Raw genomic sequence first — 21042 nt, 5'->3', positions numbered from 1 at the left:
AGCAATCCCACTACTGGGCATATACCCTGAGAAAACCATAATTCGAAAAGAGTTGTGTACCACAATGTTCATTGTGGCTCTATTGACAATAGCCAGGACATGGAAGCAACCTAAGTGTCCATCGACAGAGGAATGGATAAAGAAGATGTGTCACATCTATACAATGGAATATTACTCAGCCATAAAAAGAAACGAAACTGAGTTACTTGTAGTGAGGTGGATGGACCTAGAGTCTGTCATACAGAGTGAAGTAAGTCAGAAAGAGAAAAACAAATACCGTATGCTAACACATATATATGGAATCTAAAAAAATAAAGAGATGGTTCTGAAGAGCCTAGGGGTAGGACAGGAGTAAAGATGCAGACGTAGAGAATGGACTTGAGGACACGGGGAGGGGGAAGGGTAAGCTGGGACGAAGTGAGAGAGTGGCATGGACATATATACCCTACCAAATATAAAACAGATAGCTAGTGGGAAGCAGCTGCATAGCACTGGGAAATCAGCTCGGTGCTTTGTGACCACTAGAGGGGTGGGATAGTGAGGGTGGGAGGAAGACGCAAGAGGGAGGAGATACGGGGATGTATGTATATGTATAGCTGATTCACTTTGTTATGAAGCAGAAACTAACACACCATTGTAAAGCAATTATACTCTAATAAAGATATTAAAAAACAAACAAACAAACAAAAAACCTACCCGTTTGTAATTCTTCTCGTTGGCCAGGGCTCCTGGTGCTGTGGGAGAGGTCGTAATGAGGTTCCCTGACTCGGGATAGGCTCCGCTGCTGGTTAACTTGGGGCTTGAACAAGCAGGCTCCCTCCCGGGCTTTAGATTCCGTGTCTGCTCAGCCTGGAGGGCAGGGAGGTGGTCTTCCAGGCCCTCCAGGCCTCTCACCATCTGTATGCATCGCCTTCTCTCAGTTTGCCCCCTGCCCAGCCCTGTCACTTCCAGAACCATGCAAAAGCGGAAGACACATAGCTGTTGTCAGCCCCTCCCGTGAATGGGGGCGTGGGGGGGGGGGGGTAAGGGGAGCACAGGGGGTAGCGAAAAGGTCACAGGTCACTGGACTGGAGGTCAGGAGACGCCTGTTCTAGTTTCGGTTCTGTTGTGTGACCCGGGAGAAGTCATTTTATGTCTCTAGATCTCAGCTTCCCCATTTTTAAAATGTGCTTATGATCCCATGCTTCGTCCCTCTCTTAAAATGACCAAAGAAGACAAGATACTGAAAAGTGTTTTGCTGGCTGCCAGGTGTGCCGAAGTGCCACCTCCTGACAGTCTCAGGTGGTGTCAGTGTCCTTCACGGAGCAGAGGGGCGCTGGCAGCAGCTCTGGTCATTCATAACCACTGGCGACGAAAGCGGACTTGTGGATGTTGTGTGAGGTTGGGCTGCTGGTGGGGACCTAGACGGGGGTTGTAAGTGTCTTTCCCTGCTCGATCTCTGTCCTCCCTGAGGGACCTCTGGCCTGTGAGTGACTCAGACGGGAAACCACCAGCCATCTCGTCAAAAAGCTTGGAATCCTCTCAAAGATAGGCTTACTTTTTATTGCTCTGTGTTTATTTGGATGGTGGGGGAGTAGTTTAGAGAGTCAAGGACAGATCCCTGGAGTGAGCTCCTCCACGGTAGGGTCTCTGTGATTGAATCAGTAAGATGGGAGGAGGTGGGACCTGGTGAGCGCTGGGTTAGGATCCAAGGTATCTAAATGCTGGTCCGTGGACCAGAGCCAGTTGGTGACATAAAACTCTCCAGAAGCTTGGCCCCTACTCCAGGTTGGGATGGTACTTTTTTCTTTTTAGCTTCTCCAGTTGCACAACCAGTTTGGGGAACCACTGGAGTGGGTGGAATTGGTATCTGAGGGCTTGCCTGTTAGGGGGCTCTGTGTTCCCTGCCCACCTTCTAGTACCCATCGGGAAACTGTAGAGTATTATTAGTATTGGTATTACAGTGTGATTAGATTATTATTAGGGTTGTCTATTTGTGTGGTTGTTCAACTCACCAGGTGACTGCCAGCCTTCATGATGCACATTGGGAGCTGGGGAACTTTTGTAGTGCCTATAATTAAGTAGAGTGGACAAAATGGTAGGGAAAGATTCTGGAAGTATCTTACTAAAGTCATGGTCTGGAGGAGACTCAGCGTTCTGCTGGCCTGACCCTCTTAGTTTTGCGGTAGAAGAAAGTGGGATTCTTCCTGGCCCACTGGGGGAATCAAGTCCTAATCAAATACACTGAAAATGGGTTATAATTTTGAGAGCATTTGAGAAGGAAAGCGGTGGGGATGGGATAGCGCCCCTGATGCCTGATCACCTCGAAAGCTTTTCTTGTTTCCAGGTCCTTTTATGACTCATCTGGCCTCAACTACAGCCAAGAGGTGAGAGAGGTGGTCTCACCTGGGGATTCTTCTTTAGAAATTCACCTTCTCCAGTGTCTGCACTCGGGTGCCCCTGGGAGACGGCACCTGTGGCAGGCACCCTCTTCCTCAGGCTGTGCTCTGATGGGAATTCACAGGCACAACCCCAAGTTCAGAGGAAACAAAACTCCTCTCCGCCACTACCACTGTGACCTGGTTTCCCAAAATGCAGCGCTCAGAAATCACTTTCTCATCAGGCTAAAGTCGCTGTGTTTTCTCTATCATTTCCTTCCCTTCCCCCCAACTTCCTGTTTTCTCTTCCTCTTTCTCCATCCCCACCCCATCTCTCCAGCCCTGTCCCAGAACAGGAACAGAGGCCCAGCGTTGATGATCACGATTTCCTGATGGACCCTCTGGTTGCCCAGAGCCAGGGCCAGGCTGGCTTCTCTGGGGCACGTGAGCCCTGGCCGGCAGCATGCAGGAAGCTGGGGCCTTTCGAGCCTCCTGTCTGAATGAGAATCTAACGAGAATAACCCTTCACGTCCTTACAACGTTAACAGCTGCCAAAGAACTTTCTCCTGCCTTCCAACTAACACACTGGAAGAATAAGACAACTCCTAGCGTTTTGGCCTAATAGCTCTAGTCCGGTTTAGATGGACAAAACATCAGTTTGGGAGTTAGATATGAGTTCATGCCTGCACCGAATTTTCACCATGAGTTCTGCACCGAATTTTCTTTACGACTCTTCAGGGCATTCTAGTTCTCTCTAGCTCGGTTCCCTAACCCTTTGGAAAAATGGAGTTCCTGGTACCTTTAGCAGAATTTTTGAGGACAAATTAGGAAAATGCAAGATTCACCGGATGTGCTTGTTAGACGTTATTTGCTTAACAAATGTGAGATCCCTTCTTTGGTTTTGGTTTTTGGCCCCGAGGAGTGGCTGTTCAAATGTTCGGTGTTCAGAAAAATCACATAATAAAACAACAAGGTCCTACTGTGTAGCACAGGGAACTATATTCAATATCCTGTAATAAACCATAATGGAAAAGAATCTGAAAAAGAACATATATGTGTGTGTGTATATGTATAACTGAATCACTTTGCTGTACACCAGAAAGTAATACAACATTGTAAATCAACTAGACTTTAATAAAAATTAAAAAAAGAAAAATCACATAATAAATGATACTCATGGGAGGAAAATACATGTCTGTTCCTGTGTTTTCCTGAAACATGGAGAGAGAGACAGACAGACAGAAAGAGACAGAGAAATAGAGACAGAGACAGAGAGAGACCAGGAGACCTAGAGGCTGGGTGCACATACATCTATCATTAAAAGACCAAGTCTACCCACTGCTGTGCCCACAGGTCCCACTATTCCATAACAATATTTTTCTAATGAGAAAAAGGGAGAGCCCTCCCAGCCCCATGCCTGAGGTGGACTCTTTTACTCAGTGAGCTCCCAGGGGTAAAACTACAAAAACAGCAATGTGGAAAAAAGTGCCACCTCTTGTTTTGAAAATCCATTAAATAAAAGAAAAGACTTCTATTCAGGGTCAGTGACCACTTGTTTGAGAAGTCAGCCCGATCATGTGGCTGCTTTTTTAAAAAATTCCAGAGACCAGAGAGTCAGAGACACATTCTGATCTGGAATCTCATCCCGAGCGGCTAAACCCTTGAATGAAGCTCTTTTCTTCTCTGAGCCTCAGTTTCTTCAACTACAGAAGCATTAGACAAGGTTATTGCGTTTCTTCCGGCCCTAGTAATCTGTGATTCTGGGACTCTCTCTGCTCTCCTTAAAAGAATGTATTATGACGGGAGGAGAAGAGGAAACGGCCTCTCCTAGTAACATGACTTGCATTCCCTTTCTGCAGGTTATCACTCACCAAGGACAGAGAAACCACAGGACTCTCGGGGACCATAGCCCTGATTTAGGGAGCCAGACTTGTCTTGGCCAAACAGCTGCTTATCTGGTTCGTTCCATCAGCCTGGATTGGTGAATCTGAGTCACAAGGGAGATCTCCAGGTAAGAATCAACTGTCTTTGCTTATAGCCAGCAGCACGGTGATGACCAACATTGTAGTGCAGAGAATCTGCGATATGCAGGCTTACAGGATACCTGGAAGTATTGAGGATGGTCCTTCCACCAGATTTGTCATCTCTGATTGGAAGCCATGCTTCCTAACACCACATACATGTACAAGGAAAAAAAAAAACAAAAACAAGGACATAATGAAGAATTGATGTGCACTTCAAAGTAGCTGTAATTTTGAAGTGCTTAAATGTCCCTGGGTTCTATAACTGCATTCTGAGTGGGAGCTGTTGCTATCGTGAGTCTTTTTAGTGTTTAGGCAGGAAACAGAGTCGCTTGGAACTACATGCAGGGGGAGAGCAGATTAGAGCTGTGCTGGAGGTCACTTTGTCCCTGCGGAATGCATTTGAGGGCTTCTTTTTGGCCATCCAGATTGAGACCAGCAGGGAGAGAAGTAGCCCACCTGGCATGGAATTTAGGTCTCATGCCGGAAGTCTGGCTGGCATCTCACTTGCTATAACATTTTTAGAGGTAAATGCAGCTGAATTTAGAGGTAAGTTCGGCACTGCGGTGCACCAGCCTCAGATCACCACTCCCCTTGCCCTCTTCCCTCACCGCCAGCACGTTGGTTTTCTCCCTCTTTCACCTTCTCCCAGTTATGGGCACTTTTCTTCTTATCTGGAAGGAGAGGGCCACACCTACTTGAACTTCATCATTGAACTTGGACCTGACACGGGCTGACATCCCTCTCCAATGACTCAAGGTCTGCTGATTTCAGCTCCTTGGACTTGGTTGTATTAGCACATCTCCTTTAAGCTGGCCCAGGGCACCCACACATCCAAGGTCAGGAGTCACGAAGGAAGTGACAGTACACTGAGATAATCTCACACCTGTTACTCTTTCAGTGGTTGCTGCTGTTACCTTCTGCTGTCCTCTCCTAAAGCTATTCTTTTGCATTTAGATATCCTGATTTTCCCTCAAAACTAAAACCAGAAGCATTTCATAAAGCTGAGAAGGTAAGACCAGGTGATTTCTCAGGTATTTTCCAATTCTGAATTCCTGGGATTATTTTATCCCAGACTTGGTCCTTATACCAGATTCTCATTCTTGAGGGGAACAGATTTATCTTGTGCTCCCTTCCTTTCTTCCTCTTATGGTTTCTTTCCCCAGAGGGGTCCCTGAGCTATAGCATACTTCAGAGGAAGGAGAAGAGCTTTTGAAATTAGATAGACCTGACTTCAAATCTCAGTTCTGCTATTTATTGGTTGAGTGATTTTGCGTAGATCGTTGTAAACTCCTGAGCTTCTGTTTCCCCATCCGTAAGATGGGGACGGTCCTCCCTGTGTGGTAGGCTTGTGGTGAGGCTCAAAGGAGACGATAATGCGTTAGCATAGTTTCTTGCTTATAGTAAACCTCAAAAAATGTCAGCTTCATCAGAGGTATTTCAGTACAGCTTTGAGCCCTCATTGCGTTGCATTTGAACCTGTGCCTAAAGTCTAGGGACAGATCTTGTCTACACACACAGTTAAGGAAGGTAAGAGCTGTTAATCTTGATTTCAGAGTTCCTCTTCAATAGCAGCCTGCCCTCACCTCGCCTTGGCCAGATCGCCCTCTGTGGTTCGGCCATTTGAAGGTTTGCCCTGTTACATCCAACCTCAGGTCTCACCACCCTCCCGGCCTGTTGAGTCCATCCTTTGTCCCATCGGATAGTAGCTGAAAACTAACTCACCTCCAGCAGCTTATTCACTTCAAACCAGCATACTTCCAAGACCCAAAGGAATGTCCTCACAGTTGGAGCCAGCTGATTCGGAAGCAGGTGTCCTGGCCCCTCAGCGAGACAGTTAAGTTTCAAGCACGTGTTCGTCCAGGCCCACAGCACTGGCTTTCGTCCTTGACTGTGGACTGTTAGCTCTTGTGGGGCATTCATTTATCCAGCCATCCATGCATTCCACAAATATGTATGGAGCATGTCCTACGCAGCAGGGGTAGTCTAGGTGTTAGGGGTCCGCACAAAACAAAACAAAACAAAAAACAAACAAAATTCCTGTTCTCTTCAAGCTTGCATTCTAGTGGGATCAGGGGAGTGTCAATAAATAAATAAGCATATATTATACCAGGTAGTATTAAGTGTTATGGAAAAAATAAAGCAAAAATAATGATAATAAAGCCAAGTCTGAGAGGAAGTTGGGGGAACAGGCATTGCTGTTTTAGGCAGGATACCAGGGAAGGCCCCCCTGATTACGTGTCATTGGAGCAGGACCCGAACAAAGTGAGGGAGGGAGGCTTGAAGGCAAAAGGGAACAAAGGCTCTCAGGTGGGGATGTGCTTGGGCTTCAAGGAACTGCAAGTGGCCAATAGGATTGGAACAGAAGGAACGAGGGACAGTGGAAGGAGGTGAGGACAGAGAGGAGTGGTCAGATGGTGCAGAGGCCTCATGAGCCACCGTGAAGACTTGGGCTTTTATGTTCTGGTTGGCCTTTCCAGAGAATCCTGTACCCTTCCTCCCTCTTCCCCAGAGAGTCTCAAAGGCTTCATCCCTAAAACATCCTGAAATAGAAATAAAGATGGATGTTCTTGCCCAGTAGAGTATTTGCCATTCATTCCAAAACCCGTATTGGATACTACGTACTGACACTCTGGAGGTAAATGAGACTTGGCTTCCCCGTCCTAGGAGCCCATGGCCCGGCACTGGTTCAAGGCTGCTTGGAGAAGATGCATCGATAAATCAGGTCCTAGTGAGCAGTTGTCCTGATTTGGTCATCGTGGTACCAATTTGCTGGAGTAGGGATTTCCCCTGGGACCTCCCACAGGTCACTGGCACCAATTCTCTTGGAATTCATCCACCTAGACTATTGCCAAGTCTGGCCTTCTGGGTAGAGGGAGGACCAATCCATTCAGCAAACATGTGAGTGCCTGTTCTGTGTCAGTGCCAGTGCTAGACACCGGGGAAAAGGATGCTGAGATTCAGCTCCTGCCCTCAAGTTGTTCATGGTTTCACTAGGAGGCCTGCTAGTGACGAGACAGCACCCCAGTTATCAGTGTTCTGATCAGAGCGGGTGTGAGGGACCAAGAGATGGGGCGCTTGAGGTAGTGAGCTCCCCGTCCTTGGGAGCATGTGAGCAGAGTGAGGGGCAGAGCCGGGGAAGCTTCCTGGGGACACACTGTCTCCACTCCGTCCTAGAGATGAGGGGTGGTCTGCTAGGTGAATATCGGGGAGGGTGAGAAACTTCAGGGAAGGTCTCCAGGTAGAGGAGAAGCATACACGGGGGCTGCCTCTTGGAGGGACTGTGGCACTGTCACTCGCTGTGGCTGTGCAGGTGAGGTGATGAGGTGAGGTGAGTCTGAGAGAGAGGGACTCACTTGGAGACAAAAGCCGGGAGGATTAACCAGGGACCTTGAATGTTGAGCTGAGAGGGTTGAGTCCACTCTGAGGACAGCTCAGAGCTGGTAACAGAGCTTTAAGCAAAGATGGATGGCCTGATAAAGTTGCAGTCTTACAAAGCAAAGGGCCGAATTTTATTTGACCCCCTGTTCTCTAAAGTGCATATTTTATATCTACTCCTTGTAATATTATAACAGTTTCCTCAGCTGTAAAATGGGTTCATACAGATCAGCCGAATGGGAGGTTGTGAGGGTAGATACATGGCCGGCCTTTCCACCCCCAGGGCCCTGGGGAGTGGTAAGTGCTGACAGCCCTTCACGTGCATCTTGTTGCACAAATTGCTGGTGAATGGTTAGAACAGGAGCCTTTTTTCTGATGAGAGAAAGTGGCTGGCAACAGTCCATGCTATTCTAGTAGAAATGATGGCATTTAGAGCTTGACCTGTTTTTTTCTGGTCAGAAAACTAATACCCATTTCTGAAACCCTCTCTCTGTTGAACACTAAAATAAGAGTGTTCTCTTTAAAAATGTGCACATTCATTAAACAGATAATACCTGAGCCCTCACCATGCCCCAGACACTGTGCTAGGCCTGGAAGCATCAAGACAAATCAAGCCCAGTCAGCCCCTCGAGGAGTTCCTAAGCTCATGACGAAGACAGAGGAACCAACAGTCATGGGAGCAGGTGGTGGGCAAGAGCCCCGACATGAACAAAGTGATGTGGGTGCAGAGAGGGAGCCTGCCCTCTGCCCAGGCAAGTCAGGGAAGGCTTCCAACAGGGGCCATGTGAGCTGGGCACTGAAGGATGAGTAGGAGTTGGGATCTGGGAGAGAGTACAGAACACCACTCTCATGAACTCAGTTCTCTGTGATGGTGGTGGGGAGGGAATAGCCAGAGGCATCGTCATGCACAGATAATGCCTCAGCTCTGCTTTTAAAAGTCCGTTAGTCGCCATCCTCCCACCTCGTTCCCAGCGGTGACTGAAAATAATCAAATTGACTAATTTGAGTTCATCTCTTCTCTGACGCTATGGAGGTGTTAGTGAGCAGAATAGGATAAGGGTTGGGGGGCAAGAAAAGAAGTAGAAAGAGGAGAAGGAGGAATCCATTTCCATCATCCAGAAACACTGATTGAACAGCATAGCTGCCTGGTGGCAAAATTCAACTTTACAGAGACCTGGGTCTGCTTCTTCACAGTGAAAACTGCAAGAGATTTTTAAAACTGTATCTGTCCTTCTACCTTTCTCTTAGAAAAAATATATATAGGTGTATATGTGTATATATATATATATATATATATATATATATATATATATATGTTACGTATATGCACATTCTCATGTGTATACGTGCATGATATATATGTAAGTGCATATATACATGTATATGCACATTTATATAGAATTTATTCTAACCCAGCACAGAGCCTGGTGCCCATGACCTCCGGGCACACTTGCTGGTTGGAGATGGATGTGTGGTTTAGAATTGACCTTGCTGACCTGCACACGTCCCCAGATGTGCCAAGGTCTCTAAAGGTCACGGCATTGGATGTTCACAAGCACAGCAGGAGGGAGTTTCGGTGTCGCCTACAGAAGAGGAGACTGCAGCTCAGAATGACGAAGCATCTTGCCCAAGGCCCACAGCTATTAGGTGGTCAGGATTCAAACCCTCTTCTAACTGTCCCTCTTCCACTGTATATGCTATGCATCACCCTACCTATAAATAGGTTGAAGCTTCCGGTAAGCCAAGGAGGAGATTCTACAACTAAGACTCGCCCTTGGAAGGGTCTCTCAACTAGGGCTTCAGACTGCAGAGCTGGGAGGAGCCATGGCAACTCAGCGGAGTCAGGGATGCACGTGCCCGGAAATCCTCCGTAGATGCCTCCGGTGCTGGCAAACACACTACGCCTCGGCCTGCAGGGCAGGGCAAAGGGAGGAAAGAAGGAAGGGAGGGAGGGAAGGACGGAATGCCTGGCATCAGGGTTAACTTGGGTTCTGGTCCAGGCCTGGCACTGCCTCACCTTTGCCCTTGGACCCCCCCTTCCCTTCTCCATCGTCACTAGGAGGGTGCTGGGCTTGATTGTCCAACTTCCATTTCTGAACTTGTCCCCAAGGAGAGTCCTTGGATCCTGCTGACTCCCCATGTAGTGCCGGGGGACCCCAGTGTAGGACCCGAATTCACATCATCACCCCCAGGAAGCTCTCAAAGGTGAGAAACCAAGGCCCTCACCTCCTCATGGACGGCCGGGCCTCCACCAGCCCTGGAAACAGAACCGCTGAGCCAGTACAGAGTAAAAGGACGGCTGGGCTGTACCTCATCCTCCCAGCCCGCTGCTGGGAGCCCCCGGTGTAGCTGCTGCCCTTGTTCAATCCCCTCTTCCAGCCCGCTGCTGGGAGCCCCCGGTGTAGCTGCTGCCCTTGTTCAATCCCCTCTTCCAGCCCGCTGCTGGGAGCCCCCGGTGTAGCTGCTGCCCTTGTTCAATCCCCTCTTCCAGCCCGCTGCTGGGAGCCCCCGGTGTAGCTGCTGCCCTTGTTCAATCCCCTCTTCCAGCCCTCTGCTGGGAGCCCCCGGTGTAGCTGCTGCCCTTGTTCAATCCCCTCTTCCAGCCCTCCGGCCTCCTTGCAGCTCTGCCTTCCAACCCAGAGAAGGGTTGGAAAAGAGGAGAATCAGCTTGCAGTGCTGGGCTTGGCCCTGATGGCGAGCTTCCTTTCTCTCTTGGGGACTTGTAAGCTGCCGGTCCAGAAGTCCCAGGAGGGAGACCGCGCCTGACCTGGAAAGCAGGAAGGAAGCCAGGAGTCAGGAGCCCGTTGCAAACTGGCAGAGAGAAGAGTCCTGCAGAATCGTTCATGTGATCGCAGGCTTGGCCATCAGTGCCCCGCAGGACCCGTTTCCGCACGTGTCAGCTCTTTCTGCCCTGACTCTGCTGCTAGCCAAGGAAGTAGGGCAATGGCAATCTACCAATTTTCTTCAGTTACCATAATGTGGATACAAGGAGCTGGACATGTGATGACATTTGCAAAGGCCCGTGTCCCTGGTTTTAAGGGAGGCCACATGGCATGGTGTACATCAGAGTGGGCTTTGGGTGAGATTTGCTTTCACTGGGGTTGTCGTGAGATGCTGTGTCCTGCCGTGGTTAGTAGCACAGACTGCAGCTGGACAGCCCGGGCTGGGACCCTCCTCTGCCACTTGCAGCTGTTGAGCTCGGGCTGACCGGACATCTCATGCAGCTTGTCCTCAACTGCAGAACGAGAGCCCACAGGACCTGCCGCACGAGGCTGATCAGGGATGTGAGTTCATGCACGTAAGGGTGCAGAGTGGTACCTGGCCCATAGTCAGGGCTCAATGAGTGTTCGCTGATTGTATTTTGATCTAAAGCCTCTAGAATTGAATATTCTATTCCGTTTCTGGGCTGTGCTGTGGGTTCAGTCGTTTACTGGCTGTTTATTAAGCATCTCCTGGGTGCAGAACTCGTCCTAGATGATGGCGTTTCAAAGCCAGAGTCGGCAACATGATAAACACAGTGAGACATCACTCCTTCTTTGCCATCGGGACAAGTGAAGCCTTGTAGGAGACCAGAGGCTGGAGAGTTCCCTGAGCCAGGCGGCTTCTCAGAGGAGCTGGGGGGCCTGGAGTGAAGGGGGTGGCGAGGAGGAGATGGAGGCCTGAGCCGAGGGCTGGACAGGGGGTTGAGAGAAGGATGGAGGAGTTGACTAAGGATGATGAGGGAGGGGTGCCATTCTGAGTGGGAGACTGGGGGCAGAGCTAAAGAGGGTGGACTTCTTGAGAGTGGTTTTCTGGTGTTGGTGTGGCCGGTAAGCTCTGCTTTAAGCCTTTTTGGTGTGAAGTGCCTGGGGCCAGCAGGTGGGGATGCATCCACTTTGCCCAGCTCCGGTGTCAGTCGAGGAAGAGGGCTCAGGATGCGCCAGCAAAGGGCCCCCATCGCACAGGATGGAGAAGGCCCCTCTGCTCCCGGCAGGGCGAGCACAGGCCCCTCTGTGTGCGGCCCGAGAGCCCTGGCCGGGCCTCCTCCTTGAAGGGCCTGACAAAGACTTGCTTGTTCTCCCCTGACATCAGACCTCGCCCTCAGGATTTCTCTGTTCTTCTGGGGCAAGATCTCACACAGTGATAATAGAGTGAAAGGGAAGGGAGGAATCAAGTGAAAGCTGTCTCAGGCGTCACCATGCCAACCCGCTCCCCTGGCCAAGGGTAGGAAGAGGGCGCCTGCCGTGTGCGCCCTGCACATCTTCCAGGTCACAGCCCGGCCGCGACAGCCCTGAGCTTCGGGCATCCTGGTTGGAGCCGAACGGGAGCTGCTCGTATTGGTTCCGAGACATGCTAGCCGCCTGGCCAGTGACGGACAAAATATTAGTGAGTCACATTACTTAACTGCTGCGTACAGTGGGTGGATTGTTTTCTGTGTGTGTGTGTGTGTGTGTGTGTGTGTGTGTGTGTGTGTGTGTTTTAGCTTAAGTGAGTATTGCATTTAAACACCTGGGTTTTCTATTTTAACAAAGATTTATAGTGAGTTCTGCCTTGGAAATTTCATAAAAGCTTACTATTTAGAGGGATCTGTGAGATCACCTGCTCCTGAGTCTGTCTGATCCTTTTTTCAGATGAGTGAACAGAACCCGGGAGAATGGGAGACAGGAGTAAAGCTTTTATAGGCACCCAGGATTCGGATCCTGTGTGACAAGTACTCAGCATAAGACCTGGTCCCTAGTGAGGGCTTACTCAGTGCTATCCCTGCTTACTTTTTTTTTTTTTTAAGAAATTGACGTTCTTTTATTTATTTATGACTGTGTTGAGTCTTCGTTTCTGTGCGAGGGCTTTCTCTAGTTGCGGCAAGTGGGGACCACTCTTCATCGCGGTGCGCGGGCCTCTCACCATCGCGGCCTCTCTTGTTGCGGAGCACAGGCTCCAGACGCGCAGGCTCAGTAATTGTGGCTCACGGGCCCAGTTGCTCCGTGGCATGTGGGATCTTCCCAGACCAGGGCTCGAACCCGTGTCCCCTGCATTGGCAGGCAGACTCTCAACCACTGCGCCACCAGGGAAGCCCCCTGCTTACTTTTTGAGCGTTGATTTGTGCCAGATGGGGTCAATAAATGAACTCACTCGTAAAACAAAATGAATATGAAACCAGTCCAAGGGGAAGCCCTAGTTTCATTTATCTTAAAACAATCAATCCTAAAACAACCGTTGACTTGTGAGATACAGGAAGAAAAGGGGATTTGACACCGGAACTTCACATCCTTAGTCTAGTGCAATGTTCTCAAGCTCATGGCCAAGGTCATAGGCTAGTAAGTGAAAGGGGAGCCCGTGTCTCCACTGTCTCTTCAGTGTGTTTCCCACACTCCATTCTCCACTTCATCAAATGACCTGGGATTACTTTGGTAAGCTGGATTCTCAGCTGGTAGGAACTGCGGAGCAGTCCCAGACCTGGTGCTTGAGTAACAATTTGCTGCCTTCAAGTGGAATTTAGAAATAGCCTAAACAGTACTTGATCTGTCTGGGAGGACTGGGAGCCCTCTGGCAGATGCAGGGCACAGCTTTCAAATTTAGTCATTTGTGGCCACAGACACCCGCCAGGAAACCCCGGCTGCAGGGTAAAGTTTAAACCAGGGTAGCACATGGTTGAGTCATCAAGAGCATGGCCGGGTTTGAACGTAAATCTGGAGATAAACTTGGTAAGGTTGTTTGTTTGGTTTGATTGTGGTCTTGCTGGATCGATCCAAACAGGGACGTTCCACTGTGACTCTGCTGCCTTCTCTGTGTATGTTGAGTTTCCTGCAGGAGCATGCTCTGCGAAAGCAATGCTGTACTTCTGCACGCCTCTCTGTCTATAAATACAGGGTGGGGTTACCGATCGCTAGCGGAGGATCTCCCGCTCTCCTAATTTACACTTCCAGAGTGTTTTCCAGATCCAAAATATAATTTTAAGTGAACATTTCACCAAAATGAGCTGTCATAATTCATTTTGATAAGCTTGGATAAGATTTCAGCATTTTCTTTCTTTCTTTTACTCTTTACATTTTGCAACTGGAGTCAAGTTGATTCAGCCACCAGACAGATGTTTCCCTGGGTGGAAAACGTGATTTAAGAAATTAGGGGAAGAGGGCTTCCCTGGTGGTGCAGTGGTTGAGAATCTGCCTGCCAATGCAGGGGACACGGGTTCGAGCCCTGGTCTGGGAAGATCCCACATGCCGCGGAGCAACTGGGCCCGTGAGCCACAACTACCGAGCCTGCGCGTCTGGAGCCTGTGCTCCGCAACAAGAGAGGCCGCGACAGTGAGAGGCCCGCGCACCGCGATGAAGAGTGGCCCCCGCTTGCCACAACTGGAGAAGGCCCTCGCACAGAAACGAAGACCCAACACAGCCAAAATTAAATAAATAAACAAATACTTAAAAAAAAAAAAAAAAAAGAGGGGAAGAGGCAGGGGGAGATGATTACTAAGCCAAATGGCTGAATCTATTAATTTTTCTTTCCCAAATGTCATGGCTCCATTTCCAGCAAAGTGGTCAGGATCAATGCTTTTGAAATGACCTTGAGCAGGAATGAAGTGAGTTAGTGTGTTAAGTAAGCACTGGGTACCACAGCTGTGAATTTGAACCCTTTTTACTACTAAGACTATATCCAGGGCATTGAAATTGATCCCCCTGTTTTGTCCTTTTTCCAAACTTCTGCTTTTGTACTAAGTACCTACCCTGACCGGGTCTGGCGTTTTTAACGTGAGATGAGCACGCCCCTTAGTGGACAAAGTACTTAACTGCAAGCTCTTACATTTGCCCAAAGAAAAGCTCTCGGTTTCTACAGAAATATATCGCTTTAGTAACTCTTAAAGCCAAACTACTTGTCTACGTTGGAGGGTTATTGTGAGAATTAAATGAGATAATTTGTGGGCAGCACTGAAAACGGCACTGAGTGCAGGAATGACAATCAGCAACTGCTATTATCACGCTTACCTGAGAATGAGGGTTTGGGAAGCAGGGGATTGAGTGACGTCATTTTTGGAGTCTTCAGGATTTCAGCTTCAGGGCCCTCTGTGCCCACACTGTTACGTATTAGGAAAGGTGAGTGAAGAGTAGCGGACAGGACTTACTTGGGGCAGGATCCACTGCCCCGAGGCGGAGAGCAGTGACGACCACTTTGGAATACAGGCCTCCTCACCGTGCAGGAATTTGGGTTGAAAAGAACATCCACACAATGCTATTCCACCTGCACTTGATGGGGAGGCACTGTTCCTTTGCCACGCCTGCCCCTGACCTTGGACTTCTCCCAGCTCAGCCTCCGGACGCTCAGAAGTCTCCACAGGCCACCCTTTGGGAAAGTGACTCCTAGTGGCGGGAGATGTCTTTTTCAGAAGTTAATGTGGGCATCGCTGAGGCCGTATTTTGCTTTTCTGATGACTCAAGTTTTCTTTCTTTTAATTGTCAAGCATAGGATGAGACCCCTATGAGTCTGTTTCTTCATGTGCCTGAAGCTGGTTACATCTTTATCAAACGAGATGTGAAAGTGGGGAAACGATTTGCCTTCCCTCTTTCCTTTCTTTCTTATTTCCTTTCTTCTTTCTCTTCCTCCTTCATCCCTTTCTCCCTTTCTTTCATTCCTCCTTCTCTCTCACTTTTTTCCTCCTCTCCCACCAGCCCCTCGTCTTTCCTTCCCTCTTGCTCTAAGCTGATGATTGGCACTCTGACAAGAGGTCCTTGGATGTAGATTTTGGCATCCACGCCATCTCTTGCCCACTCACTTTCTCATTTATTCGGAAACATATTCCCTGAACAGCCTACTTTGGATTCAAACACAATCCAGTCCCAGTTCCGGTGCTGGGGGTATTTATCCTTTAAGAGGAGAGGCAGGCAGGTAAGCAGGGGTGACAGGACCGTGGGGAGGGGCTGGGAGAGGGCTCCCGGGGCTGTCGGGAGAGGAGCTGAGGGCAGCGTGTCCCCCCAGCACTGGCTCCGGGAGCGCGGCAGGCCCCAGGCTGGTGGTGGATGTAAGTTTGCCTGGCAGAGAACCGCCTTTATAGTGGGTTTAGAAGCCACCTAGGAAAACCGGTCCCACCACTTCATCATAACCAGGAGACTGGGATCTGCCGACGGGTCTCACGGCCAGGCCTGTGACAGCTGTCCCTCCAGAGGCCTCTCACCTCCACCCAGCGAGAGTGTGATCTCAGCCGTGGCGGCCTGGGGTTCCCTTCATCCCAGCCCCAGGCCTCGCTGACAGTTTCTCCCTGGCCTCCCGCCCACTCCACAGCCCCCCTCCTGCATGAAACCCTCCCAGATCCTTCCAGCCGCAGGATTCCTCTCCTCTCTTCCCCCCTCTTCCCAGATACCAGTTCTCACTAGAATCTTCCACTCGTTACAGCTGTCTTTAAACATAGCCTCTCACCCTCACTGGATGGTGCAGGCACCGTGTCTTACGTAGTAGCTCTGGTTTCTAAACTGGGGAAATGTTCATGCAGTTGCTCCTTTGACTATGCACCAACTTTCCTGTACTCTGTTAAGGACTGTGCTGGGTATGGAGGCCGGACCAATGATTAAGACCTGCGTTCAGGAAGCTGAGCAGACACATATGAATATTATATTTTTGTTAGAAATATATACAGGATACACAGGGTGTATATATTAGGGCCATAAGAAGGAAGAGGCCAGTTCTAACTTGGGAGCTAGTGGCAAGGGAGAGGAGGGGTGTTGGATTTGGGTGGAGGTGGGGATCAGCTGAATCAAATCACACATAAAGTGAAATGTAGGTGGATAGATCACCCGGCAGAGCCAACAGAGTTTTGCCAACTGAACAGAATCTTCAGTGTAATTTCTAGAAATGTTGAAAGAATTTATTACTTATTTCAACTGAATGCTGCCATTTCCTGGGCAAAGTAAGTAGACTTTCAAAGCCTTGGGAATTAACAGCATCATTTCACCATCTCTTGGAATTGTTTTGAAAGCCAGTGGACATAGCTTTGGTGTTTGCAAATTATCCCCAACCTAGTGCCTTAATGTTACAATTTTATTATTATCGTAACTGCAGTGAGATCTGATTTGGGCTCCGAGGGCTGGGACTGCGGCAGCTTTTCAATTGCTTCTGGAATTCCAAAGGAAAAGAGTCTGAATTAGAGAACGTCATATTAGACCTTTGAATACACGTGATAGATGAAAGCTGGCTGCCCAAGCATTGCCTAATACAGGTACTTTGGGACCCGCTTTATCAAATATATGAAAATTAGTTGTAGTTAGCCTATCTGCGTATTTCATGATGTTTGATGCTTTGGAAGTACTAAAGGGCTTGAGAACAATTTCTCTTTAGTAGTTTGAGCGTTCTACCTGATTTCTGAATTACTGCTTTTTCACAGAGGTAAACTCTGGAGTACTCCCTGATTGCAGCAGTGGCCAATTTTGAGATAGCATGGTGCTGGGAATCTATCACCACCGTCCTTCCCAAATAGGTGGAAATCCAAAGGGCTTCAAGGAACAAGCCAGGGATGCTGTGTGAAAGTGCTGTCAAGGCGCAGTTCTGTTTCTTAAATGGAAGTCTCATCCCGTTTCTAATTACCTTAGCTCCTGGTGCGGCTTTAGGTTGCCTGAATACATTTCTGGAAATTGTTGGACATTCTCATTGCATTAAAACCTCAGGATGTTGGAACGGAGAGGAGTTGCCCAGGTCATCTAGCCAGTCCTGGTGGGTTACGGATGATAAGGATGAGACTCAGAGCGGGGGGAGTGACCTTCCCCAAGGTCTTGTAGCAAACAAGTGGCTGGAAGCAGATTAGGACAAGAGACAGTGACTCCCCGTGCATTTGGTGGCATTACAGAGGCCTTACAGTCGCGGTAGCTTCCGTGACCTTCAGGCCCCGGGGTTACACAACAACTGTCTGACCTGCCCAAGGCACCGAGCTGCATTTCTGCCCTGGAGTTTCCTTGCTTCTGCTTTCTGGATTCAAAGTTCCTACATAATCAGTCTTCAGTAGATTCTCCTGACCGTCTCTCCCTCTACTTTCACCCCCAAAACACACTTTCTATTTTAGAGGTTCATGCTGTTCCTCATTAGGACCAGGTTCACTGACCATGCACTTTCCCATCCCGTGAAATGACTACTTCTCTCCTTTTCTTACCCAAATAAGAGTGTCTGAGCAAAATAACAGATGGCCTGAGAGCCTCTCCTCCCATGGGCCTGGAGGAAGAATCTTACGTTTGGATGGAAGAGAAGCTCCAGGGGATCATGGGAGTCATGCTTATGAACAGATGACTTCATTCATTCCACCTGTATGTATGGAGTTCCTACTGTGTGTCAGGCCCTAGTCTGGGATCTGGGGGTATATATGTTAATGGCAATAGAGATTAAAAAGAAAAATAAAGACAGTGAGCGGGGAGTAGGGTGAAGTATGATGTTGGAGAGGATGGTTAGGTTGGGCTCCACTGAAAAGTAAACCCTGAACAGAGGCCTAAAGAGAAGCCATGCAGATATATTGGGGGAAAGCATTCTAGGCCTAAGGACTAGCAACGGTCCTGTGGCAGAAACACATGTGATAAGTTCAAGAACGAAGAAAGGGGAGAGGCCAGAAGCCGTGAGTAGCCCAGCGATGGAGGGGAGTTGTACGAGATGAACTACCTTGGGGTAACACCACCTAGGGCCTTGCTGACTGTGATAAGAATCTTGTATTTTACTCTAAGTGACACAGGAAACCATTGAAGGGATTTAACCAGAGGAGTGACATGCTGAAACTTTTAAAACATCATTAGAGCTGCCAGATAGGTAATTGACTGAGTGATTGGGAACTGGGAAATCTGTTTAGGAAGTGAGTATGATACTCTTGGCAAGAGATGGGGTGGCTTGTGGGTTGGTCTAGAGCTCCAAGTATGCCTCCATGTCTGAGAAACGATCAAATTCAAGCTGCGTCCTCAAAGGAGAGCTGAAGGGTTTGTTAGCTTAGATAGGGGGTGTGAGAGAAAGGAAAGCCGAGGATGACACTGACATTTTTAGTCGGAGTGTCTGGAAACATGGAATTGCCATTTACAGAGAGAAGAAAGGCTGCAGAAGGGGCAGATTTCTAGGAAAAAAACCCAAAATTTAATTTTGGATATGTGGAGTTTGAGGTGTCTGTTAGAAGTCAAGCAGTCGATGGGATAAATGAGTCTGGAGTTCAAGCGAGGGGATCAAGGTGACAGTTATAAATTTGGAAGTCATCAGCATACATCCTCTAAGATGGTATTTAATAGATATTAATAGTTGTGTCAGAAAGGGGACTCGGGGAGGGGGAAGGGTAAGCTGGGACAAAGTGAGAGAGTGGCATGGACATATATACACTACCAAACGTAAAATAGATAGCTAGTGGGAAGCAGCCGCATAGCACAGGGAGATCAGCTCAGGGCTCTGTGTCCACCTAGAGCGGTGGGATAGGGAGGGTGGGAGGGAGACGCAAGAGGGAGGGGATATGGGGATACACGTATACGTGTAGCTGATTCACTTTGTTATACAGCAGAAACTAACACACCATTGGAAAGCAATTATACTCCAATAAAGATGTTAAAAAAAAAATACTGCCTGCACTCAAGTCATGTCTGTATATTTCTGTGTGCATCTCTTGTTGATGGTTTTGAGTTTCCATGTATCTTCTTGGCCATATTAGAAATAAAAAGTTAATTTTCAAAAAAAAAAAAAGAAAGGGGACTCTTCTTCATGGCCAGGAGGACAGAATTAAGACCAGTGAGTGGAACAAGAAAAATAACAATAGTAATCGTGATTATGGCAACTACCATTTATGAATCTGGCTACTTACATATGTTGTGTCATTGTCTCTAAAAACCAGCCTTGAAGGGGTTGAATTCATCTCCATTTTACTTATATTGAAACTCAGACTCTGGGAGGTTAAGTAAATGTTGTTAAATACGTTGATTGAGACCACCCAGCTAACAAATAGCTAAGCTGTGATCCAAACCCAAGTTCATGTTCTTGTTGCTATGCTAAACATCACAGCTCAGTTTAAGAAGTTCAGTAGGGTGGTCTTTCTTTTACCTCTGAGAAAGACAACTTAGCTGAGAATTTCTGCCAGCTCACCCGCCACCTTCAACTGCGGCTGTCCTGAAGGTCGGGCGTTTCAGATGCTGGGTGAAATACTGCATGTCGGGGCTGCCCTTGCCCACACAGAACACACACTGTAAAGCAAGAGAGAACAATCTGAAAAAAAGAGATGACACAGGAAGGTAAAGTCACACATCCGCTCTGAACACTGGCTACAGTTTAAGCCAAGACATTACCCATAGGTGCTGGTTGATTTCCTTTCCTAGTTTCAGAGGGCAGATGACAATCCCCACCCTACTGGAGACAGGTGGAGAAGGGGAAGACAGGGATTTATTCCACACTGGCGGAGGGGCAGGCCCCGGGCAGTGTGTAGCTGTCGTCTCCTTCAGGGCTTGCCGCAAACAAACGAGTGCTGGGGGCTCCACCTAGGAAAGCAAGACCTGAGGGGTGACGTGGCTCGTCCAAGGACCTGCAGCCAACACATGTTACAGGCTTTCCAGACCCCAGAGCTCAAGCCTGTTGCACCGCTTTCCTTTAGAAGGGGAAGGAGAGAGAAGGCTGGGATGCTGAGAGCGGCTTGCGTTGTCCTCCGCCCATCCCCGCCTGCGGTCTGGAGACGGCCGGCAGAGGGCGCCGCGCCCCTGGCTCTCGCAGCCCGCGGCCCGAAGCCATGTTGAATGAGCAAATGTCTGCAGCCGCCTCCGCGAGATGGAAATGTCTCCCTGGCAGGAAATCCGCGAGGAGCACCGCGGGGTTGTGCAAACAGCCTCACAATGTCCGCTTGTGTGTGTGCACTCGGCTTCGCCCGCGTCGCCCACAATGCTCTGTTTTTTTTTGGATAATGGGCCTCTGTGGACCCATAGGGCTTGTCATGCAAAGGGAGTGACCTGTGTTTGTCATAAATGGGCTCTTGTATGATTAATAGCCACGCGAACGCGCCCGCAGTAGCCGCGCAGGACCGGCTTCACCTCTTCGCCGAGGCGGTGGTCTCAGTCGCTTTCTTCCCTCGCTCCAAAGCGGCCGTGCAGAATTTATTGCTAAAAGGGAAATGACTTGTTTGCATTGTGCTTGCAGTTTTTTATATGCGGGACAGGAGGTGCAGAAAACTAGCATTTGTTGCTGGAGGCTGCCTGCATGCCAGATATTACACTAGGTGGTTTCCCTGCATTATTTTATTTACTCAGTAACGACACTGCTGAGGAAGTACTATGATTCGCATTTCACAGACGAGGAAAACTCAAATTCAGAAGAGCAGAAGACTTGCCCAAGGTCTCCGC

General features: G+C 48.8%; 1 protein-coding gene across 1 annotated transcript in view; it reads left to right on the top strand.

The window, feature by feature from the left end:
- The window catches only part of CYRIA (CYFIP related Rac1 interactor A), a 105684-nt gene that overhangs the window by 44741 nt on the left and 39901 nt on the right, over nucleotides 1-21042 (top strand). Inside the window, exon 2 of the mRNA XM_068564923.1 lies at nucleotides 4217-4368. The gene's annotated coding sequence lies outside the window, so the exon portion shown is untranslated. The remainder of the gene's footprint in view (nucleotides 1-4216; nucleotides 4369-21042) is intronic.

The sequence above is a fragment of the Eschrichtius robustus genome, chromosome 15 (assembly GCF_028021215.1).
Source record: "Eschrichtius robustus isolate mEscRob2 chromosome 15, mEscRob2.pri, whole genome shotgun sequence".
In the NCBI taxonomy this organism is placed as follows: Eukaryota; Metazoa; Chordata; class Mammalia; order Artiodactyla; family Eschrichtiidae; genus Eschrichtius; species Eschrichtius robustus.
This window is presented reverse-complemented; position numbering and strand designations above follow the sequence as displayed.